This window comes from Macrobrachium nipponense, chromosome 25 (assembly GCF_015104395.2).
Source record: "Macrobrachium nipponense isolate FS-2020 chromosome 25, ASM1510439v2, whole genome shotgun sequence".
Classification (NCBI taxonomy): Eukaryota; Metazoa; Arthropoda; class Malacostraca; order Decapoda; family Palaemonidae; genus Macrobrachium; species Macrobrachium nipponense.
In genome coordinates this window covers 17,205,344-17,231,642 of record NC_087214.1, presented here as the reverse complement: position 1 = coordinate 17,231,642, position 26,299 = coordinate 17,205,344, and positions in this window count along the sequence as shown.

Genomic DNA, 26,299 nt, shown 5'->3' with positions numbered 1-26,299 from the left:
GCATCCATCCCTGGTACTCATTCCTAATAAATAAACATCACCTTTGTAGAGATTGTAATACTCCGTTTATTTCGTGTGAAAGAAATTCCGATTTTTTTTTTTAGTCTAATGAAAGGAATTTCACGCTAAGTACTTCATATGCACAGTAGTTTTAGTATGAAAACAAGTAAATAAAAACTAAAAAAAAAAAAAAAAAAAAAAACCCTGCTAGACATACTACTAGACCCTGGATCTCTGTTACCTGCTTTACCTATTTCACGCGAGAATCTTTAAACATCGCCTCAATTCGGTTGGTGTCACGCTGTGTGATGTTTTAAACTGTGTTGTTATCATTTATTCATGTCTAATGAGATGTATTTTCGATGTAAAAATTATAATAATGTTTCGTAGTGTACTGAGTAAACGGTTCATTAAAAAATCCTGTAAATGCATAAAGGGGGTTTTCGGAATGCAACACAATGTACGATTTACAGAAATATTCGAATGTGGAATCCAGATTTGCAGTGGAATGCATCTTTAAACTTTGAATTGCGACATTGTTCTGCTATTTTATAAGAAAATGATGTGATCATATTTTTTGTAATGCGAAGACATATGTTGCGAAATGCGAAGTATACTTGTGCCTAGTTTTTTATTATGGAAACATTCTTGAATAATAGTTAACATGCTAGAATAATAGAAATATCAAACATAAAAGAGAATGAGCAGGTTATTAATATAGAAACTTGGGCCGAATAACAATAAACATATTATATTATATATATATATATATATATATATATATATATATATTATATATATATATATATATCATATATATATATATATATGGTAAGTGTTTACATAATAAAAATATGGAAGTTAGTCCATATATAAAAGATTGCTTGCAGGAATGTGATCAGACGAGAGACGCTAAAGATGACGTAATACAATAAGTAATGTAGGCTAAGATAACATGCCGTCACCTGTAGTCATTCAATTGTTTATAAACATTAGTCCAAGCTCCCTGCTTGAGACAACTACCCCGACCTATTATTCAAACGGCCTACGTGATCTGTAGCGTGTCTCATTTGATTGTGTGTTCGTATGAAACTATGTCAATTGGTATGTATGTTTCATATGTTTCGAACTACTGTCTGTTCCTTCATAACTTGTAACAGAGATTTGGTAGACAGAGAGAACAGAGTTAGCTATCGTCATTAGAAGACCTGTACCTCTTTACCTAAGCTTTATCATGTAGAGGAATAGGATTAGCCATCATCATTGGCAGAAGCGATCAAGCTATCGTCATAGAAGACTTGTACGGTCATACCTGATCTCATCATGTAAAACTTCAGAAGAATATACTATTTTTATCACCATTGTGTTTTCTACAAGAACCTCACCGAACCATGAGTTCAACACATCGTCGTAAAGATAATACCGACTTCGTAAGTGATCTACAAAACCCCAGACACTCCATTGAAGATGGAAGTGCAATACCAACCGACTTAGCGTATAGATTATCGCTAGTCTAACATTACCTCATAGGGCGCCTTATCATACAAGGCACAAGCCCTAATATTGGTGGCCAGCGGACCAGAAGAACTCTACAACGTCCTACGAACGAAAAAACCAGAATAATAAATCATGTATCATAAGAAGTCAACGACGACGGAAGCAGCAGATTCTTCAAGCACCTAGTATCATCATTAGTGAGCGACTTCAGAAAACAACAAGATTCGTCAAGCAACTTAGTATCATCGTTAGTGAATAACTTCAAGAAACAAAACCGACGTGTCCTTTTTCCTACGACAACGCAAGCTTCGTCTCTCATTAGAATCATTCAAGAAAACATCGTTAGTGAGCGTTTCCGGAACTTCAAGAAACAAACCGAACGCGTCTGCAGCATCGGATCTTTCAAGGGCTCGAATCATCGAAACAACGCGCACGGGGGAAAACTGAAGCCAAACCAGGTCGTCCGCTAAATAGAAGAAGGAGGACCAAGGGCCGTCGTGTCGTTATCGGAACACCGTGGACTTCCCACAAAAGCAAGCTAAGTACAATTTTTTATCAGTTGGAGTAACTTTTGAGTGTTTCCTTTGCAGGTCGAATTTCGTTATTCCTGTGGCTGAAGTTACGAGACATTCTTAATCTTACTTTTTTACAGAAATTATTACATCATTGAGATTTCGCTACTGCAAGTTTTTATCTTTGAGTGTCTGTTTCCAGAAGTTCTACTGAAATATCATAATCATATACTATGTTAATTTTATCATTTTGGGTGATTATTAATCCCTTACGTAACAAATCATATTAAACACGTGAATATGCGTTTACGCAGTGGACGTCTGTATTTATACAGATGCATGGATAGGGTCGTTAAGCACCGTAGTGATTAGAAAACACACAAAAAACAAGTGGAACACCCGTACAAATCTATATAAATTAGAGGTAACACTATTTCGGGTCATGACAATAAATGCTCCTTTGCAAGTCCCGATCGCAGTTTTAGCTTGAGTTTTTTGAGTTATATAAAATATCGAACCTCAATGACTCAACTCAACTTTAAAATATGGCTGGATTGCAAGGAATAACATGTCTGGTAAAAAAAAAACCTTTCATTCAGGCTAAATGCGCCTGGACCAGGATCCCTCACTATTTCAAATTTTAGCAAAGAATGAAGTACAAACAGTTAAAATTGTATGCAGTAGTGATAACTTGCTTATTAGTAATCGCTCAGTTCCTAATAGTTCATCATTCATTGCTTTATACGTAACCAACAACATAATGCTAAAAAACACACAATACGTTTGCCGATGGTAATAAAGAGAAGGATCCTAATTATTACAAAAAGAAATAGAAACAGCAGCCTTTCAGAATCAAACAAGCAAACTCGGTTACTGTGTCACCTAGTCAAGCGGTCAAGGTTAGTCAAAAAAAAACTGCCGAAGTTTTCAAAGCGAAGCAAATTCCACACAATAAGCGACTCTAGCAGAGTGGGGAAAAGCGATGTTGGTTCATACATACCGATATCTTTTGAATTAAAAAGGATTTTTCCTATGAAACACACGACCGTATAAAGTAATCAGAGCAGGTTTTCGTTTTTTTTTAATACATAAGTTATTATGAGTACTGGTGGATTAAGCCCAACTGTACGCGCCGTAAAAATTAGAATATCTTGTTTTATTTCTTTAATACACGTAATATCTTGTATTTACGGACTCACCGTCTGTTGTTCGAACTTCCCTAATGAGAAGTCCGGATAAGCGAGCGTTTTACAGATACCTCTATAGTTATAAAAAAACATTGATCTGTATCTAGTGTAATTGTAAGATCCATCTAGGGGTATACAAAATATTATCTTACATCCTGCAAAATAAGGCGTGTTTATCAAAGGAAAATCCTATAAACCTTCAAACATATTAAAATCCGTTTGAACAAAAATGAGACAGTTAATCAAATAATAACTTATATAAAGGAACTATACATTTGTCTCATAAATCGTAACATTGTTCAAATGACCCAACAGAATTCTCCCACAACGCCAGTCGTACTTTGCACGCAAAAATCTCGAGAAGCATGCACCCTCGAATGTCTTAGTGCGTGTAAAAAGACTTTGCTGGGAAATGAAATTTTAATCCTTCCGACACTCTGAAATATAACGATTTCCGCGAACAAAGCCCTAAAAGTATACATATCGTGGATACGGAAGTTATAAATATCGCATTTTTTATTGTTGCTAGTTTTTAATCACGCCCAACCAGTCGTGGATGAATCTCTCTGATAATCTATCTAAAGTAATATCCGTAAAGTCATTCAAGCAGAGGTGATTCAGCAGAATTTTTTTTATCTTCTACCTGAATACCAGGAAGTTTCTCCACTAGCGAGTAATCTCTGGGAGAAAAACGGATGTCATTGAAAACAAAATACGGTCTAAGGACAAACATAAAGCTATATACGTACCTTCGTGTAGAACCCCAATGAAATTTCAAAATAGAAATAAATGAGCGACGTTGAAAAATGTTAGTAATAGGAGTCATTAGGAAATCAAATAGCCCATATAATTTTTCTCTCAAACGTCATGTCATAAAGGATCGGACTTGGCGTATCTGCGTAGATTTCTGTCGCTTAAACAAGGAAACGACTTCCGATAGTTTCCAGTGCGATGTACCGACGACATCTTATCTCTGTTAGGTTAGAATAAATTTTTTTCACCAACTTGGACTTACTTAAATGCTTTTACCAGATACCATTACCTAAGTGATTGTACCTCATACACCGTTTCAGCACACCCAGGGGACATTATCAATTTTTACGTATGCCTCCGGCTTACGTTGCGCCCCAATTACAATATAGTGTTTGGAGACTTTTAGGGGATAACCTACATGCCTTATATGATGATCTTGTAATCCTTTCCAATACCTTAGAAGTACATTCACATAAAACTAGAGCTAGTGCTACAGAGACAAAGACAAATAATATCAGAGTAAAATATCTAAATGTGAGTTTTTAAAAACCGAACATGTTTATCTAGGTTTTATGTGTCTAGTCAAGGTCTTAAAAGTAGTCCATGGTAAGGTGTCGGCTATCATAACTTTCCGGTTACTTATTAACGTAAAAGGGGGATACAGCACTTTTGCGCTGTAGTGGGTATTACAATCGTATGTAAATATGTAACTCTTCAATCAATGACAGCTCCTTTAACAGATCTTACGAAGAAGAGCGTAGAGTTTATTATGGTCTGAAAAGCATCAACAGGCGTTCGATATCTTAAAAGCGGAAAATGCAGCTTACCTAACTTAAAAATCCCTGATTTAAATAAGGAATTTTTTTTTATTGCAACAGACGCCTCAGACCAAGGGGTAAGAGGGATACTACTTCAGTAATATGATAAACAGTTCTTTCCTATAGCTTTTATTCACGTAAACTAAAGCCCTCTGAAAGTAAATATACAGTAATAGGCAAGGAAGGGCTAGGTATCTTTAACTCACTAGTATTTTTTAAGTTTCATAATCTATGGCTATCCTGATAAAGTCCTTACTGAACATGAGTCCTTTACCGAGTTTTTTCAAAGGCTTTAATCACAGTCCAAAAGGAACTCGGTGACAAATGATCATTCAGGTCTTTGGAGCCAAGAATACAGATATCTACATGGGAAAGCAAATATCATAGCTGACGAATTATCCCGCGCAATCCCCACCATACTGCAAAGAAACATTAATTAGACTAAAAGATATAGAAACATCCGTACCTATTGTTAAAACCGTATCTAAACAAGAAAATTCCTTAACCCAAGAGATCGCGAGCATTGAATATCTGGGTTGGAGCGCAGAACTGTTACAAACTGAACAAAGCAAGAGTCAACAGACATAACCCAAACAATAAACACTTCGAACGGAAACAGAGTCAGCAGCAATAAACACCAAACAATAAACACTTCGAAACGGAAACAGGGTCAGTGGCTAAGCAAAAACAATAAACACTTTTGAGCAGAAACCCTAAAGCAAAAGTACATTTAAAGTATGTGTATCAGAATAATGTAATCAAGTGTAATATTATATGTAGGTCTGTGACGAGGAAAACCCGAAGAACACAGCAGATGACTAACGACCAGGTAGTAATAATAATCTCTTTCATACCAATCGTCATAAACTGGTTGCATTCCGTCATCCAGGGTTCCCTCCTATGTCACAGAAAGAACAAATCACTATTTTTACTGGCCTACAATGCTTACAGATATAAAAAGCACATAACTAATTGTAACACGTGTCATGAAAAACAAGGGATACACTAAGACACCTGTCAGTTTTAGGAGCCTATCCTGTGCCAAATCAATCCTTGAAAGAATATACGTAGAATTATTAACAGAATTACGAGTCTGACAGAGGGAAATAAAACACTTCTTAGTGTTAATAGTTCCTGACCACGTTATATAGAATTAATAGCACTAAAAACAAACACCGCAATTGAGTGCGTTAGGAATATTTATGAGTGCTAAATCAGTAAATATGGAATTCAACACATAATAATCTGTGACTCGGGTGGTGTAAATCAATAATAATCTCCTTAACACGTTGTGTGAATTCCTTTCCATTAAGAAAACCAATAATATATTTTGATCACCCAGAGTCAATCGGTTTGGTAGAATAACGGATAATTAAATAGGAAGTGTCAATGTCTTACGAGTTACAACTCGTGATATTGGATCCGACCGGATTATAGCGGTTCTCGCGGTTTTAAATACCTTTATCATTTATATCTTGTATCTATAGAATTGATGCCGCAAGTAGCCTTATACGGTACGCCGCTAGAACACTTTTCCACATATTCAAGCCAACCATTAATTTATCAAATATATATAAAAAAATATATAAATAAATAAATATAAAAAAATAAGATAAATATGGATACAAGTGGAGTCAATATAATACACTCCGTAAGAAGTCGGAAGGGTTACAAATTATAATAAAAAAGGAATCACGATAAAATAAATAAGCAAAACGTAACCATTAAATATCCAAATATATATGCGTAAAGATTTGAACTCTAACTTAACGCTTTAGTAATGACAAATAAGCTAAAAGTTCAAACACATATCCAAAAAACCTACTGACATATTGTCTGTCCCGGTGATTTATATTCTAGTCAATGAAAAAAAAAAAACAAAAAAAAAAAAATTAAATAAATAAATAAATAAATAAACTAATAAAAAATAAAATAAATAAAATAAAATAAAAGAGATTTTAAAGTCAGGAAGTCTAGAAGTGAAAATGTTATCTATGAAATAATCCTATATGAATCTTATACAGGGCTAATAATATATATAGAAATTTGTATGGAAAACCTTTTTCATATAGTTTGAATAAGGAATATTTAATTTAACATAATCTTGCAGTTTTCCAACATGAAACTAATATATTTTTCAATTTTGGTACTTTTTTTTTTTTTTTTTTTTTTTTTCAGACATTCTTCTCATGCGGGTGGAGAATTAAAACACTAAAATATCATTTGAAAATACTAAAGTCGTATCTCTTACAGCAAGTAACGTAACTCTTAGCTGGCTGAGAGCAATCTCCTGCCAAGTGACGACGTCATCATTGCCGTAGCAGCATTTGTTCCTTTTAACCTCAATAATCTGCTTACACAGGCTTCATCTGTGTGTCGTCTCTGCTTGCAACAGCAGATTGACTGGAGAAAGGAATGCTTAGTTCCATGAACTTCACATGTGGTTCATAGGTCACATTGACAGGCCACATAACATATTCTTATCCGTGTGTGTAATGCAATTAGTTCAGGACTTGTAATCATTTAAAAATTAATGAACAATATAAGCAAATAGAATTTCTATAACAACAAAATGAATTAATTTTTTTTTTTTTTTTTTCTGAACCTCATAGACAATTAGAGTCAATAATTCAGCTTATGACATGGGTAAACGGACATTTAGAATTATCAAGTTGTGGATAAGAAATATTTACTTGCAACATAAGCCTCGTACAATTCAAGTAAAATCACATTCCATGGGAACAAAATGTCACATTTTTCTTGGAAAACCCAAAGTTTATATAGAAATTAGTTACATAGTGGGTTTTTTTTCGTTGCATCTCCTACCTATTAATAATGTTTTAATAGTTAACCTCAGAGGATGCGCAACGAGAAAATTGAATATGAAACTTTTGTTAGGGCACATAGAATCATGATTAATCTTCTCTTTGACTCTTATGTTGCCTGGCAATCTTACAATTAGCTCCGTTTTCCACTTCTTTGTCTAGTAACTTACTACCAGTGATATCGAATTTCTTTGAGATTCGTAATATATCTATTTATTTTTTATAATTATGGATATTTTTACAAAGTCATCATAGACCTGGATAGGTTCACTTCATTGTTAATGCCATGGATAAAAATGTTTGTACAGCGGACTCTTTTGAATTCCAAAAATACAGCGAATTCATGTGGGTTAAGTCTGGTCTAAATGGCTCTCTCCCCTCCCCTGTATTTGGATGTCGTCTGAATTTACTTTGCCCTTGTGACAAGTATAATTTCACTTGCAGGCTGATTAATGGAACCTGGTTACAGTATCCTGCAGTAGCGAAGTTTCACATCGCAACTTCAAAAAAAATCGTTCGTCGCAGCGGACGACTACAGTCAAGTAACAACCGCCTACAATGTGAAAGGAATTTTCATGGACTTCTTCTGTACCACCAATGTACACCGCTATCTTCGTCGTTAATCTCGTTTTAATGCGGAATGCTCCGGCTACTGTCGGAATCGACTACGAATGGGACATACTTCCGACAATTACGACCCGAAGGATATTCAACTCTACTTTGCTGGCGAAGGACTCGTGCTGGGATGTTTTTTTTATTCATCGCGAACGTAATCGTGTAGCTTAGGATGCAGAGAATAAGTATGAGCGCAAAAATAGAACGTTGGACCCGCCCAGGCAAATTTTCCCCTGGTTTTAACCCTGTGAAATAGGCCGTTTCAATTGGCTAAAGGTGGTTGTCTGGAACTGTGTAATGGACGAAAAGTTGTTCGAAAGCTAGTTAAAAGTGAAGTAGTATAAACCTCGGAATGGAATCCTATATATAAAAGGTCATGTATCCTATATATATTAAAGTACATGATCCTATATAAATTGATCATAAATAACAGAGTCGAAATATATCTTTGCGTGTACGCAATAGGAATCTCTTATATAAATGATCATAAATAACGAATCTAAATATTTTGCAGAATCTAAATATATCTTTGCGTGTACGCAGTAGGAATCTATTTAAAGTGCACATATATTAATCATAATTATATGAATCCATATACCAATGTATAAACAAATCAGGTAGCCTATAATCAATCTGTTACCTTTTATCTTCCCAATATCTGCAGTTATATGAGTTAGTATATTGATTAATGAATCAGAAATCAACGAATTATCAGCATAAACATTAATAATTTTATCAATCATATATGATATTTTTTATCAGTTAAAATATGATTTTTTATCATGTTAATCTTCATTCTATGCAATTATCAGAGTACATTAGTATTTTCTGTAGCATAAGTATCTTAAAGAGATGAAGTGAAAAAAACTGTATTCATTATATATCATGTGATCACTATTATTTACCAATATCTATTGTTTTATATTTCATTACTTGAATCAATTCATGTACACAATGAATTTTTTTTTTATTTACTTATATATATATATATTCACATAGTGTCTGTATCACACTCCTATAAGTCAGATGCAAGTCAAGTTTGAGTAATATTCAGTAGCTGGTTTTGGTAGCTGACCGAGCTAATGTAAGTGTTTACATAATAAAAATATGGAATGTAGTCCATATATATAAAAGATTGCTTGCAGGAATGATCAGACTAGAGACGCTAAAGATGACGTATACAATAAGTATGTAGGCTAAGATAACATGCCGTCACCTGTAGTCATTCAATTGTTTATAAACATTAGTCCAAGCTCCCTGCTTGAGACAACTACCCCGACCTATTATTCAAACGGCCTACGTGATCTGTAGCGTGTCTCATTTGATTGTGTGTTCGTATGAAACTATGTCATTGTATGTATGTTCATATGTTCGAACTACTGTCTGTTCCTTCATAACTTGTAACAGAGATGGTAGACAGAGAGAACAGAGTTAGCTATCGTCATTAGACCATGTACCTCTTTACCTAAGCTTATCATGTAGAGGAATAGGATTAGCCATTCATCATTGGCAGAAGCGATCAAGCTATCGTCATAGAAGACTTGTACGGTCATACCTGATCTTCATCATGTAAAACTTCAGAAGAATATACTATTTTTATACCTTGTGTTTTCTACAAGAACCTCACCGAACCATGAGTTCAACACATCGTCGTAAAGATAATACCGACTTCGTAAGTGATCTACAAAACCCCAGACACTCCATTGAAGATGGAAGGAATGCAATACCAACCGACTTAGCGTATAGATTATCGCTAGTCTAACATTACCTCATAGGGCGCCTATCATACAAGGCACAAGCCCTATATATATATATATATATAATTTTATCAGCAGATATAATTCAGAATAATAAGACGAAAGATAAACAATTATGGCTCAAAACGATATGTTTTCGACTGGTTCAATTGGTTCTTGTATATTATTCTTTATATTGGAAAAAAAAATGTTTCATCTCAAAAAGGGACCGAAATACATCCTACTTAGTCTGGAAATTGGGAAGATCGCTAGACTCTGGATAAATGGAAATGGGCGAAATGTCGAATCTTGGAGAAAGGCACCAAAGTAGCTGAAGTCCGCTGCCATACAATCACTGAAAGAGGTCACTTCCAATGTCAGTATTACAAAATATATACTTAACACTTGACAAGGCGTTTTAGTAGTTCAATGGGTAAGATTTTTTAACGGTAGGTGGTATGTAATGGACACTAACTATACCACTAAAAGGACTGTAAGTAATGAAAGGTTCAAGACTTCACCAAAAGCAATTCTATTCCAGCAGGGTAGCATATGCCATTACGAAAATGGTCGTCACAGCACGCGAGGATAAATTATGAAAATGAGAATCCAACTCCTTTGTTTCTTCCTGGAATCGAAAAGAAAATGTAGCAAATATATTTTTCACCGTGTTCTTCAGGCAAAGGCTAATTCTCTCTCTCTCTTTTTCACCGTGTTCTTTAGGCAAAGGCTAATTCTCTCTCTCTCTCTCTCTCTCATTCTCTCTCTCTCTGAGGAAGAGAATGAGACGAATATGTATATAAAATGACGTATTTCTCTGGAGTAGAGGGTCATCTATCATTACTAATAATGAAATGGTCCAAGGGTCATGTGGGAGGGACGTCCTTCGAAAATTTTCTTTTAATCTTTTATTTATTACTCTTTCACTCATCTTGTTTAGCCATTGAAGAACTCTGTCTTCTGTTCTGGGGAAAACCCGTTGATCTTGTATTCAGTTGGTCACGAAGGTTACACACTTATCATTTAATAAATATAAGAAATAAGTCTAGATTTTTAGCTTCCTCTACGATTTGTTAAGTTTAGACTTTCTCAGGGTACGGCTGGGCTTGATCTTATCTAAAGCATCAAAGAATTCATGGCCAGTTCCACGCTCCAATACCCGAAAGCACTTTACATTATTGTTTCTGTGCACCTTTAACTGAATTCTGTGATCTAAATCCTAACAGTTTGCAGATATTGTATCGTTCCTGTCACGGCTATTCCATGTTTCTAAATACATTTACCAAGAGGGTTTCTGCAGATTAACTCCATTTCCATCATCTTATACGACTGCTTGTTTGTGTGTGTGTGTTTTATCAATTTTGATTTTACGAAGGCGTTTACAGAAGGTGTTATCAAAATGATATATAGATATATGTTGCATTCTTTGTGAATTCTTATGATTTACTGCGATATAGCAAATTGGCTATATGCCTGTTAACCATTTCTTCTTTAAGACTAAACGTTTACTTCTTATATTTTTAAGAGAGAGAATCCTCATTATTCCTATGTGATATCCAATCAGGCGTCAAAAAGCTTTGAGGAACGAGATATCAAGCCCCTCAAATTCGTCAGATACTCTTCTGTATGCAATTCATAATTTGAGAGAAGGTGAAAAGTTTTCTGCAGAAAATTCCGAGGACTAATCCTGGTTGATAGGTTTCTGTATCGAAGCCTCTCTGGGATTTCCTTGAGGTCCTAGGGATAACTTCTAGAGCTCCCAGGATGATAGTGACACATTTCTATCTTGACATCTCTTACTGTTCTGCCTTTTCTCCGTTTTTTACATTAGCCTTTGTGTATCATGGTACAATTAAATCTATCAGCAGAGATCATTTCCGTTTCTTTGTTCACATGATCAGATCTTACACCATAATCATGGAGTTCCTAGATTTCTTAGTTTCCTAACATTTATTGTTTTTCGGGGGTCGGGGCAAATGGCTACACCACATGTCTACACATGGTAGATTATCTTCTTGCAGGTTTAGCATGCAAGGTCCTTAACAGTTCAGTCATACCTTTTCTTGCATTCATTCTGAGTGAGTTAATGCTGGGTATCCACTTATGATGTGGGTGATAAATAATCTTCATATTCTGTTCGAACTTACGGTATTTCATTTCGCACATTGTCATGTTTGGTCTTGCGTTTCCATCATTCAGGATCATTCTGCACCATATATCGAAAAAACCGCAATATTACAGATTTTTTCTAGACTTTCCTTAATCTGTCTGTCTTTAAACACAATAGTTTTATTACAAAAATGGTCTCACCCCATTGGCTAAACATAAACTCTGTTCTATTTTTATGCTCTATGAATTATTTACTCAAGTAAAAGTTTCCATTTCCGTAGCAGGTGTCCATGACCTGGTCATATACTACATACGTCTTTCATCTCAATAATAAATCACCCGATTTGTAATCTCCCTCATCTAAGTAAGTTTTCTTTCTTTATCTTTTAATTACTCGCAATAACTTCTTAAAACTCTGTCCGTTCGGTGCATTTCGTTTTCCGTGCTGCCAACTGTCTTCCGCGATCAATAATCGTCATCCGACATTATTAGATAATTAGATTATTGTTTTTGTCTACTGCTCTTTCTCTACATTCATTTGTTTCCAACTTCATTTTATTGCTTCTTTGCTCCTGTTTTTCCGTTTGTTTCTTTTATTCCAGTTTGTCTATTTTCTTCGTTGATTTTATACTTTGACATTTCACCTGTCATAGTTTACGTTTGCTTTTTAAATTTTTCTAATGAAGGGCAAAGGAACAATAATTTCTCTCTCTCTCTCTCTCTCTCTCTCTCTCTCTCTCTCTCTCTCTCTCTCTCTCTCTCTCCTGGTCGAAATGCGTTTTCATAAGATAATCTTCCCCGACGAGTACCCGAGATAAGCAGATGCACCATATTTATGTTATGCCTCTCTGTAGCTCAGTAATAATTCGTTCCAGGAAATAACGAAGATCTCCTTTCCTTGTCTTCTTCTGTGTTCCTTTTGGGGCTTTGGGGAATTACTGTCGCAGAGCAAACTCACACGAAGCGACCCATGATGAACTCAGATTGCATTTTCTGCGATTGCAGTTCATGTCAGAAGAAGAAAACTCCAGCCAGTTCGATGGGGGGGGGGGGGGGGAGGGGGGTCCTTCCTGAAGGAAAAAGATAGCGTTCGTTGGAAATTGATTTGACTTGAATGGGAAACAGGGGAAAGTAAGTGAAATTCTATCATGAGTTTCAGGTATTAAAAATACTGTATTCTTGATACAAGTTTAGAAAGAGAGCGAAGTTCCTTAAATTTCTCTGATAGGAAAAAAACAATCTTTTTTAGATTTCTTCTGATAAAATGAATCCTCTTTCCTTAATCATATAACTTTTAAAACGTAATTCTCTGCTTACAAGAAGGAAAGAGGACTCTTTTACAAGAAGAGAAATGTTTAACCTTTTATAAAGAAAGGTCGCGAAGGGGAAAAGAGGAAATTTTTTTACATTATTTGGGACAAACGACGATTTCCTTCCGCGAACGAACTGCAGGACAGGTGGGTGAGTCAAACATTTTTCAAGACGTAACAAAGGCATTCTGGTCGGAAACCTGAAACGGGAAATATTAATCAAGGGTGAAATATCTAGGAATGTCTAAACTCGCTTGTTAGGAATAGCCATCGGATCCGCTTCATTATTGTTATATCAAATATTTTAAGCATTATGTTTCGCATCTCTTCATATTTTATCGTAAGTTGAAAAATAGAAAAGTCTTTAACATGAAAGTGAAATACCTTCACTATACTCAAACTACATAGTATAAAGCTATTCCCAAAGGAAATGCCTTAGAGCGCGTCCACACTGCATTAAAACAAGTAATAGACACATGTCAGCAACTTACTCCATAAATATAGCAAGCATAATGAATACCAGCGATCGCCATAGCGGTAGTACTGACCAATGTTTCATGCGATTCTCCACCAATGGCTAAAGATTCGTTGAGGTAGTTGACTAACTTTCAACCTCTGCGATATGTATGAAGTAAGATAACATGAAATTGTCATAGCCAAATCATTTGCCTATTTTCTTGGATACGCTTCTCACTACAAAGCCTTGAGATCCAACTACAAAGAAATCATGATGTCCGGTAGAGGGAAACGAACCCGCGATGCCATAATCACGACGAGGTCAGGTCAGCAAGGTGACCTCGTCGTGGTTATGGTATCGCGGGCTCAAATTTCTTTGAGTTGGAGCTCAAGGCTTTGTAGTGACAAGAGTATCCAAAAGAGAGCAAAGAATTTGAGAAGTTAAGAGGGCATTGTGCCTATTACAATTTCATATGCATCTGGTAAAAGTGACCAGTAAATTCCACGTATATGTTAACATATGTTTATGACATGTTTTACTATATATGTGGGGATAGATCTTTGCATGCCGGGAACTTGTGGCACGACTTGACCATAGTGTCTGACGGCATCTAAATCCAAGAACATGAATAGGGCGCTGTGGGAGTTTCCTGCGAATAGAATTTTTGGGCGTTTTAAAAATGCACTTCACTGGCAAATTCTATAATGGTTCGTATACATGGATGAATATTAAAATACTCTTGCATCCCCAGTTCCTATATACTAACCCATTCTCCTACCAGATAGCGCCTTCAAAAGGATGGAATGCATAAAACTGTTCGAGGTGCAAATTCCATGTCAATCAAGTATTCTAAATGAACTGTAGTTAAATCAGATGTGGAATAATTATTTTACAATCTATCAGAAGCAATATATTCATATACTAGGAGGAGGAGGAGGAGGAGGAGGAGGAGTTGTTAAATAAGCTATTCAGCAGTTTATGTAGCGTTCATCTATTAACAACAATTTCCTTACCATATTTTTGGTTTACAAAGAAATAGTTTTCTTAAAAATAAAATGTTCGTTCAAAATTTTTTTGATATTGCCCATAAAGGTAAATATTAGCCCACAAAAATTGGTCTTTTTATAACTTCATTTGCAACAACCTATCCACCTATATGTAAGGGCGAATTGTTGGGTTTAATACACTGCACGTGTCACCCTTAGAAAATAACTACCAGAAAAACAAACGTCTGACTGAAGAAAACGCCAGAGATGTAATAAACTGATCTGGAAAAAAAGTTTTTGACTCACAATTAAATCCAAGTTTCACGGTCAACACTCTGTAAGAGCTACCCATTCTATTCATCATAAAGTGGTGAGGTATTGGATGCTAGCGTCTCTGGACGGCACACAAAATGGCCCATATTGTGTACGCAAAAGCATCGAGCAATGTTACGAACTCCCTTTAGGAGGAAGCCATAACGGGTTCTTTTATTTTAATCTTAAATCCAGTGACAAAAACAAATCAGTAGGAGCGAGGAAAAACCACAGGCAAAAATTTCACAATATTTATTTCACAATAAATGTACGAACACTGATGACTCACAAAAAGTAATAAATAGACAAAGCACAAAATGCCATCAAATAACTCAAAGAGTCACCTATAACTAAAGCTAAACCCTACTCATAGTGAAGAAACCAAATCTTAATCTTAATAAGGGACCCAAAAAAATTTACCCACCACGCTAACCTATTACTAAATAGAAAGGAAAGAAGTGGAAGGACATACAAAAGGAAACTATAATCCTACCCAAGACATAACAATCTAAACCTTAAAATACTATCACACACACACTTTAGAAGACCATATAATTACACACTCTTTAAGGTGTAGCTAAAAATACAAACAGATTGGTCCTATGACACAGACCAGTACTAATACAGAGGAGTCCATACATCGCTCAAAAAATGCAGTCACAGAACGTCACTCCCATCAGAAGAACTGCACTTCAAAACCGTTGGTAGACATTCACACTTTAGTCTACGGCTCGCCAAAGATACAGGGGATGTTCCTCTTACCTGAGAGAAGACACCCTACTTGCTCCAACAAGGCCACTCTGGAGCTGATACAGTGGATACATCCATGAAAGACGAAAAAGGCTCTCGAGCCCAGATCTACACACAACTGCCAACGTCAAGATTAAGCCAGTAGGACACTTAAATCACAGTTGCACGTCGTACTCCCACATGTAGCTTCACATGCATAACTGCCTTTCACATTAAGAAGCAGCTCAATGACAGCAGATGTTGTTCTCAGAGAACAAGCGAGAAATCTTCACAATAGGACAATATGTAGCTATATATAATCCACAACAGCAGACAGATCAGCAGCTCCAGAGTCCTCAACGGCCTTGAACTAGACTCTAGAATACTTTGGGAGAGTCACAAGTCACCTCTCCTTACCACACTCCCAGTCACCATAAAGAAAAATAAACAGAGTTACAAATTTGGCAAGGAAGCAAAAACACTGAGGAAGGCCGCACTTCAAACTGCACTCAATAGATGGCGCCACAAAAACTTAAGCCTTTTTTTCAACCAAAGCAAATTAACCAAAATGTATACTAACGTAAAACAAACAGCAAAATACCTAACTTAACTTAGTTTTACAAAATTGCAAACAATAGAAGAATAAAAGCCATCAGTGCTAAAAGGCAAAACAATGAGATTTTACTTTAAAAATTATGTTACGGCCTGACAAACAATGATGAACAAATATCATTCATTGCATAGATTATGATCAGACTTAGTATATACTTGGCTACAGGTATCATTGCTGGATCAATGCACACTAGCGAATTTTCTTGAAAATGGATACCACTGATGCTAACCCTGACTATTTTGAAAACAACTGAATATGATCGGGCAGTTTTTTAAAGGTCATAACGTTCCAGTTTCCTGGGAAAAGCTGAAAAAATTGCTGATTTTTGGATACTTTTTACTGAAATATTTTTTAAAGGAATAACTGGTTGATAATAAAATCCTTGATTGTATTTTTGGAGGAAGCAGCTACCATCATTTATCAACGATATATCTGTCTTGAAGTGGCAGATATATTCCCACTGCTGCTCTGCGCTTCGATGTGTTTCACAAATCCTATTTTCATCATCCCTAACGGCATGATGGGAATCCTTTTCATTATCATTCATGCACACGAAAAAAATCAGTTATTGTCATAACTATAGATGTTGTTGTTATGATTGTTATTAATAAAAAGGTTACCTCTTAACTTTTTCTTTACTCTCTCCCACATTTTGAACAGCATTTTTCCATGCTCTGTGTTATATTTATAAACGCTGAATAGTAGTTAACAAGATAAGCAACATTATGCAGTAATTCGCAAATTTAATCCATTCTCTCAAGCTGTTTATGAGGAGCTCCACAATACTTGTTAAGTTCTATCTCTTCTAACAATATAACGATGCTTGCAAAAAGGAGCAAATTCCCCGAAAACCGAGAAACACTTTTCCTCTGCACAAAGACAAGACTTCAAATCGTCTTGCTTACAGATTCTTTGGTGAAGTTCAACATTATTACTTCCTTCGAATAATGTTCAGAACAGTAGAATGGAGGTTACGCACAGCAAGGACCTTTTAGTATGGATTATATGTATCTTCATGAAGGTGATGGTCGTGGTGATAAGGGATGATAATGATACTATGAATCATAGAAAGAGGAGTCGGTTTCCTATACATAATTCAAACCAAGAAGTATAGCAACGAAATAACCTGGTACTAATGAACCTTCGAGAATTGACATTCAAACTCTAAACCCTCCTGAGTAAGAAACTGAGTTGTTTTAATCGCTAATCTCAATACAAGTTTAAATACGTTAAGTGTTTTCTTGTGTCTGTACGTGTACAGGAGAAAGAAAGAGAGAGAGAGAGAGAGAGAGAGGAGTCTTGTCTTGTCTGAGTTTAACAGGGAAAGGGAGAAAGAAAAAATAAGGGAAGAAACAGGATGATTCCTTACAATGAAGGAAGCCAAAGACCAGCCATTTGAGAGAAGAGGAAACAGGACTGATGGAAATCCGATAAAGGAAAACCCCCAAAACTTGGGCAGTAGAGGAAACGTAAGGAGAACTCAAAAGCTCTAAATGGCATTAACTTAAGCTTAAACGCGAAATCGGCTTTTGATCTACAAGTTTATTTTCGCTTTGAAGGACTTGATGAAATTGGTACATCTGATGTCAAGATTTTGGGCTAAAATTGCTCAAGGTCCACTGACTTTCACTACGATTTCTCCATCATGGAAAATTAAAACAGAAAATCCAACGAAATGGAATATAGAAACCAACTAGAATACTGATTGGGATGTCCAATATATATTGAAGTTACATGAGGAGGAAAATATATTCTGGTTTTGACTTGTGACAGTGAAATCTATTTATTTGAAAGACATAATATCAAGCTACGTACATATAACTTATCATATGGATTATATATTTCTATTATCATCGCTTTATGTTTTTCTCTCAAGGTGGGAAAGGTAGGATGCCAATCCCACTGGAAAATGCTTTCTGGAATATCATATTGAAATTATACGGTTGAATATTAGCCGTTTAATAGCTCTTCCTTTATCGACATAGCTTTTTGTAGCATCACTGCTGATAGACTTATGATCTGCTTTGCTTCAGGAAGGCGAGAAATTACGTAGCTTTATTGTTTGAACCATTCCTACCCATAAATTGGAGAGAGAGAGAGAGAGAGAGAGAAGAGAGAGAGAGAGAGAGAGAGAGAGAGAATGAACATTTAAAGTACATCCAACTGATTATATGTTGACAGTTACGAACGATTTAATTTCATCCTCTCTCTCTCTCTCTCTCTCTCTCTCTCTCTCTCTCTCTCTCTCTCTCTGACTAGCTCAGTAGAGTTGAAGCAATCTTACCAAGGAAACTGCACTGTTCCTTTAAATAGAATTTTATTTATTTGACCCATAAGCCTTGTAAGCGCTGGGAAAAAATCTCCTGCGCCCTAAAACCGTCTGGAGGGCCGATCCGCCTAAAACACAATGGAGAAACTTTTAGTTGTTTGTGTTTTGTGCTGAATCCCAAAATTGTTTCCCTGTCGTTACAGAGATCAGATCACTAGTCTGTAGTTTACATACAATACTAAAGGGTTTACTTTTTTTTACATTTTAAGAACCGTTGTTTCTAAATATTTTTTCAGTTTCAACATAAAACTCTCTCTCTCTCTCTCTCTCTCTCTCATACATTTCTTAATTAAGTCGTGTAATTTGACTACGTCTCTCACTTCTGTGGAATCTGTCAGGCAGAAATGGAGCTTTGGTTTCAAAAGGTTTGTAGGCTTTTTCGTTCTGGCCCCTACCATCTATACTGTAAACTGCTTTCACTGTGTATTAGTCCTTCCTTAATGGCTTAGGAATAAAGCCGAAACCGGTCAGAACCTACACCCATTATTTCATTTTTCCTTGTGGTTATGGGGGATATAAAAACCACGTGTAAGAGCGATTACTATAATCATATATAGATATATAAATCTCGAGCTGTCAAAGAGGGTACAGGATCCTCAGTTATTCAAATCCGTTAATGAAATGACAACAAGTTTATGCAAAATTCAAAACGTCGAAAGAAGGCAAAGGGTCACACAATCAATACGTGAGAACTCAGAATTCGCCATTATTTATAGAGTATTGTAAGTTTAACATTTTTTATTATTTCCAACTTTATAAATAGGACATCTTCACTTCAACGGCTTACTTTAATAACCTTCCAGCAAGCTGCCTCCAACCATTTATTATAGCATAAGAGCCGCACACAGCTTAAGGTGAGAGAAAATCTTTATCCTGGGCTTTCGTTCTCTCCGGGAACAAGAGAAGAAAAGAGGGAACGGGAAAGGACCAAAGAATAAATAAGGAACGACAGGTAGGGTTAACGAAGTAAAAAAAATATACAATTGCAATGATATATAATCAGTGAGTCAATGAACTTTGAAAAATTATGGAGAATGAGAACCATAATCGGGAGGTGAATGATAAAGAAGTAGAAAAAATTCATTGTTAATAATACGTAAAAAGGGACATAAATTACCCAAAAAATAAGGAGAAATAAGACTCATGAATTTAACGATTTCATGAGAAGAGTATGAAGATGAGAGGGAAAAAATGGAGAAAAAAATAAATATAACGAAATGAGTGTTTTTTTTTTTTTTTTTTTTTTTTTTTTTTTTAGTAACTTTGACGAGTACGATGTTAGTTTCGCATTAGCTACATCAGAGTAAGGAAGAATGAACGTCTCTGAATTTTATCCCTTGCCCCGTTTTCCACAACATTTTTCAAAGATTCCACTTTCAACCAGTGAAGCTGTCATTTTCTGCTGAGGATTATGCCACAACGGTCCCTCTAACCGAAACACCCCCTTCACCCCTCACCCCTCACCCCTCACCCCTCCACACGACCACGTTTTCCTGATTTCGTTAGAACTGCGCAGTACTAAGGTACTGCGCAGTTCTAAGGAAATCAGGAAAACGTGGTGGTGCGGAGGGGTGAGGGGTGAGAGGTGAGGGGATATATATATATATATATATATATATATATATATATATATATATATATATATAATATATATTATAATATATATATAGATAGATATATATATATATATATATATAATTATATAAAATATATATATATGAAAGTGGGTTATACAAAGTTATCATAACATTAGACCTTATGTTAAATCAGCAGTGTCACATTTACAAAATTAACAGTAAACAGATTCCGTCAGTAAATCAGCAACTGAAAGAGGACAAAAGAATTTGGAAGACAAACACGTGAAGAATAAAACCAAACCACAAAATGTTATAGACAAATCTATCTTGAGAGACACGTAACGACGGAAAGAATTCCAAGCAGTTAAAAGATATGAACTACTGTAATTATCGGACTGCCGTTTCAACATTTGTGATTCTATAAAAAAAATTAAATAAATAAAAAAAGACAAGAGATATATCAGAACCTTGGTGTAATTGCTGAGAAAACAAACTTTTATTAGTTTCATTTTCCCAAGCGATCGTACTGCTGAAAATCTCCGAAGTTTGCTACAGATGAAAGTGGGCTTGTTAGACCATATTGTTTCTGAAGCTAATGGACCATTAAGTAAAGCCTTTGGAGTCGAATAACATAGTGGTTGACTTGTTGATTCATACACGTGTATATAAAAGAAAGCAACGATTTAAAATACCGTTTACTGATGCAGAGTGAAACTGATTCATAGTTTCAATACTGACGGGCGACCGTGAGGATGAAAGAAGCCATTTGACAATAATAGCCAAAGTAATTGCAGTTTCATCACTACTCAAGATATTATGAGTGTCTATTAATTATAAATGCATACATACATGCATGCATACATATAAATTGGTATAGTTAACAAAAATAAGTTACATTTTCAAATCTTTTATTTGTGCAACATGAGGCACCCAAATTTATTAAAAATTAATTACCCGAGAACACTTTCGCTGATTTAAATAAACATAAGGGGTTTCCAGTAAAATGCCAAGGCTGACACTAACGTCCAGGTAGTATACCTGCACAAGAGAGGCAGCACGGTCGGACATGTGCCACTTTACTCTTATCACTAACGATGCAGATTTTTTTTTTTTTTTTTTTTTATCGTTTCTCTGTAGCAGCCATGACGTCGACAGCCAACACTCTGGGCAATTATTTGCTTACTCATAACAATAAAAATCATAAAACTGCAAAAAAGATGGTTAACTGAAGTGTGGTCGAAAATGTTAGCTTAATAGTCACACGTGAATTTGTGAAATGAGTTGAAATTTGTCCCTAAGGATTTTCATAATATACCAAGATCATTTATTTTGTGAAAAAGTCATAAATGGAGTCATCATTATCAGGGTTCAGAGAGAATCGAAATTCATACAGAGTAGTGTGTTTGCTTTCAAAATCTTGGAAACAAAATTTCGCTGACCATACAGAGAACTCACTGGTAAACAGTGCACTGCTGATAGTATCCTTTGTAAATTTACTGGACCAAAAGGGAGGCTCATTGAACACTAGCCCGAGGAACTTTGCCTTAAACTTGCACGACCAGACAGTTCAAGACAAATTTCCTTAGGTCAAGAATTGAACTGAATATAGAATTTAGGCCAACGGCCCAGTACTGGGACCTATGAGTTCATTCAGTGCTGAAACGGACATTTGACAGTCAATGGTTTGAGAGGTGTAACAGGAGGCGAACCTCAAAGCAGTTGCACTTTGAAGCAATTGTTAGGAGAGAGTGGAAAGTAAGATGGAAGAAAGAATATGAAAGGACGTACAGTAAAAGGAAAGAAAGGGGTTGCAGCTGGGCCAAAGGCACGCTGCAAAGAACCTTCAGTAATGCTTACAGTGCACCGCGTAAGGTGCACTAATGGCACTAACCCCCTACGGAGCTCAGGTCATGAAATATTTGGATAAAGCACCTGACATTTATATTAAGCAAGTACTGTTTAGTATCGGCAGAAAAAAAATTAAAAACTATTTGGTATAGGAATTTTTAAAAAGTTACTTATGTAATATATTCTATCTTTTCAAACAAAATAACAAAGATGATAATATCTAACACCAACTAAGCATGAAGAAACTTCATATAACAAAATACGTTTCTCTGTCCAGAGAGGCATAAAATTCCCACGTCTTCCCTGCAACTCTGTTGTAGATTCCATGATCTGGAAGTCAAAAGTAGTTTACCATACATTATACACATATATTATATATATATATATATATATAATATGATATATATATATATATATATCTATATATAAATATTATTATATATTATATTATATATAATATATAATATATATATATATATATATATATATATATTATATACATAATTATATAACATATATAATGAAATATACATATTCATTGGAATATATAAATTAATATTCCACATACATACACATTATATACATATTTGGTCCATATGAAAATTAATATATGCGTAGAAATTGTAACGACGGACTTGCTTGTTTACGTAGTCAATCGAATGACCTAAATTTTGGACCTTGTTGACAACAGTTGGCGTCATTGAGATACCCCCACTTCAATCTACCCAGTAGTACCTCCATTTCCTCTAATATAATTTATCATCCTTTCAAAAATAAAACCACTTGGTATGTAGGCTAAACAAAACATAATTAAGAGAATCAAAATTAACACCTGCTTATTGTAAAAAAGAAAAAAAGTATATTGGAATTATTCATTTAATATTTCTATGATATGTTTAATTTACGTAGGTGAAAACTTCTTACAGCACTAAATAAATGGCCTTAATTAAGCAAAGCAAGCCTACGTAAACTTCTTACAGCACTAAATAAGTGGCCCTAAGCAGAGCACACTGCCTAGAACATTGAAAATTTCCGTTGATGCACTTGCTAATGAACCTGAAACGCTTGTAACATAAATACCTGCCGTGTCTTGGTGACTTTCTTATTCACATGATCGCGTACAGAATGACTGCCATTTACCAACAGGAAATGCACTGTCTCGGCTAATCCGTGCCAGCGTTACGTCAACACATCACATACACGTATTGTATTGTACGAGACTATTACCAACGATGACGTTGCGCAAGACAAATAAAAAAAAAATAACCTGTGGATTCATACAATATCAACAATGATGAGCACATTCTGTGTGTGTGTGTGTGTGTGTGTGTGTGTAACCAAATTTGGTTACACACACACACACACACACAGAGTTTGTGTAGGATTTTTGCATATTCAGATGTTTTACCAACTGATTACAATATGTCAGTCACTCCTCTGACATTGTTTCATTATACATATATACCATTTTTGTATAATACACGTGTGTGTGTATGTGTGTGTGTAGTGTGTGTGTGCTGTGTGTGTGCGTGTATTTGAAGTTTTCATTTTCTATCCTATTTTAATTTCCAAATTTTACATTATCCAGTGATTTTTTGGCCATAAATTGTTTTCTGTACATAATTGGATTACATTTCTGTCACACTTACATAACGTTTGGAAAACGAATACGTATATGACTCCTGAAATAAAGAAAGAAAATTGATTTATTTCTTACAGTTAATAGAGTCAAACTCCACTTATCTTCATATACAAAAACCATCCAAACTACTTGATGTACAAAACTTTATAATTAATAATAATAATAATAATAATAATAATAATAATAATAATAATAATAATAATATGAAAATTAAACTTAGAGTGTGAAGGGGAAGGGGAGGGGGAGGGAAAAGAGGTTGACAATCTCTTAGATTTGGCCTATTTTATTTCTAAAACAGCGCTGCCGTTTCACATGTTCCTTATGAATACGTTCTCCATCTTATGAATCATTTAATAATACTATTAATAATAATGGTTATTTCAAACGGGAGAAGGAAATGGAGGCTATAAATAAGAATGAACACGGGTATCAAATCGGAGACTAAGCTGTTATAAAATACAATGAAATGATTGTAGCCTACGATGAATATTTGTAAAATTAGATATTTTAAAAAAACTATTTTGAGTTATGTATTGAGTATATGAAAAAACCATAGAATATTGTTCTTAAACAATATACTGTAATGAATATTTTGCGGCCATTTATAAAGGTCTGCTACCCTGCAAATAGAACAGGGGATTAATGTGTTTGAGAATTAATTCTTTTTATCGTTAATGTTTAATGAGTAAGAAGTGTTTAGCGGATTTTAAGGGTTTAGTAAGTGTTTAGTGAATGTTTATGAGTGGTAAGAGTTTAGTGAATGTAGTATAGATAAGGGTTTAGTGAATGTTTTGTGAATGTATACTGTGTAAGTATTCAATGAATGTTAGTAAGTATGGAGTGATGTCTTGTGAATGTTGGTCTTTAGTGAATGTTTAGTGTCTAAACATTCGGTGGATGTTTACTCAGTGTTTAGGGTTTAGTGAATGTTATTGAATGTTTGAGTAAGTATTCAGTGAATGTATAGGGAGCCTTTAGGGTTTTGGTGAATGTTTTGTCAATGTTGTGAATGTCTTGTTATGTTGGTGTTTAGTGAAGTTTTAGTGTGTAAGCATTCAGTGAGTGTGTAGGGTTTAGTGTGTATGTATTTAGTGAGTGTTTGGGGTTTAGTGAATGTAGGGCATGGTAATGTTTAGTGTGTAAGTATTCAGTAAATGTTTACTGTGTAAGTATTCGGTGAGTGTTTAGGGCTTTGTGAATGTTAGTGTGCAGCAAATGTTTAGTTTGCAAGCATTCAGTGAAAGTTTAGTGAGTATTTAGCGAATGTTTGGTGATTGCTTAGGGGATCATAAATGTTAGTGTTTAATGTGCAAGTATTCAGTGAATGTTTAGTGTGCATAATCATTGAATGTTTAATGAGTGTTTAGATTTAGTTAATATTTTGTGAATTTTGTGTGTAGTGAGTGTTTAGGTTTAGTTAATGTTTCATGAATGTTTGTGTGTAGTGAATGTTTTGTGAATGTTAGTGCTTAGTGAATGTTAAGTGTGCAAGTGTAAACATTCAAAGTTAGTGTTAAGTGAAAATTTAGTGTGCAGGTGTTTATAGTGTTTTTAATGAGTGGATGGGCATTCACTGTATAGTGTTTAATGAGTGTTTAGGGGGTTTAATGAAGAATTAGTGAATGGTAAGTGAGTGTTGTGACGTTTATAGATCGTTCGTCTACCCCGCAATTAATTAATTAATTCGATTTGGAAAACGGCAGCCATTTCTTTAGAATATCAGCTGATTTTTAGGAAACGCGGGAACCAAAACCCGCCAGCCAGAGGTAGGGGATTCCCCAGTTGGGGGAAAAGTGTCTTTTATCAGCTGTAGGGACGTATCTCAAAAGGGAAGGGTGTAGGCAGATTGGTACTTCTTAGACCTATACCTTAAGCTCTCTTTCCTGTGACCCCTCTGCTGGCTGTATGCTTGTTTTCCAGGATTTGCCTTGATCGTGGGGGGTTAAGCTGACTTCCAACCCCCAAGCAACCCACCTGAATTCTGCCTCAGTCGGCTGCGAGACGTGATCTCGGACAGAGGTCAAATTACCTGCCTTCCTGTTAGGCCTACCCAGGATCCATACAGAGAGGGAGGGGTCAGTTAAGAGTGGGACGAAAATAAGGCCTATTCCGCGCACCTCGTCACGTGAGCCCCCGTGAGGCGGATGGCGCTCAGTATATGATAGGCGCTAATTCCTCTCTCTCTTTTATCTTGACTTATCTACTCGTTCCTGATACTTGTCTTTTTTCTTTTCTACATTCATGCTTTCATCAGTTAAACTCAACTCAAGTTAAGACTTTCTTATTCGTTATTTTGGTTATAAGTAAATGATCGTATCGTTAAAGTACTGACCAGAGGAACTAAAGGTAGCTTAGTCATAAAAAAAGATAAGATCTCAACCATTTTAAATCTGCCGTTGATTTGTATTTTTCTTTACTTTTTGGTTAAGCTCTAATTTCTTTAG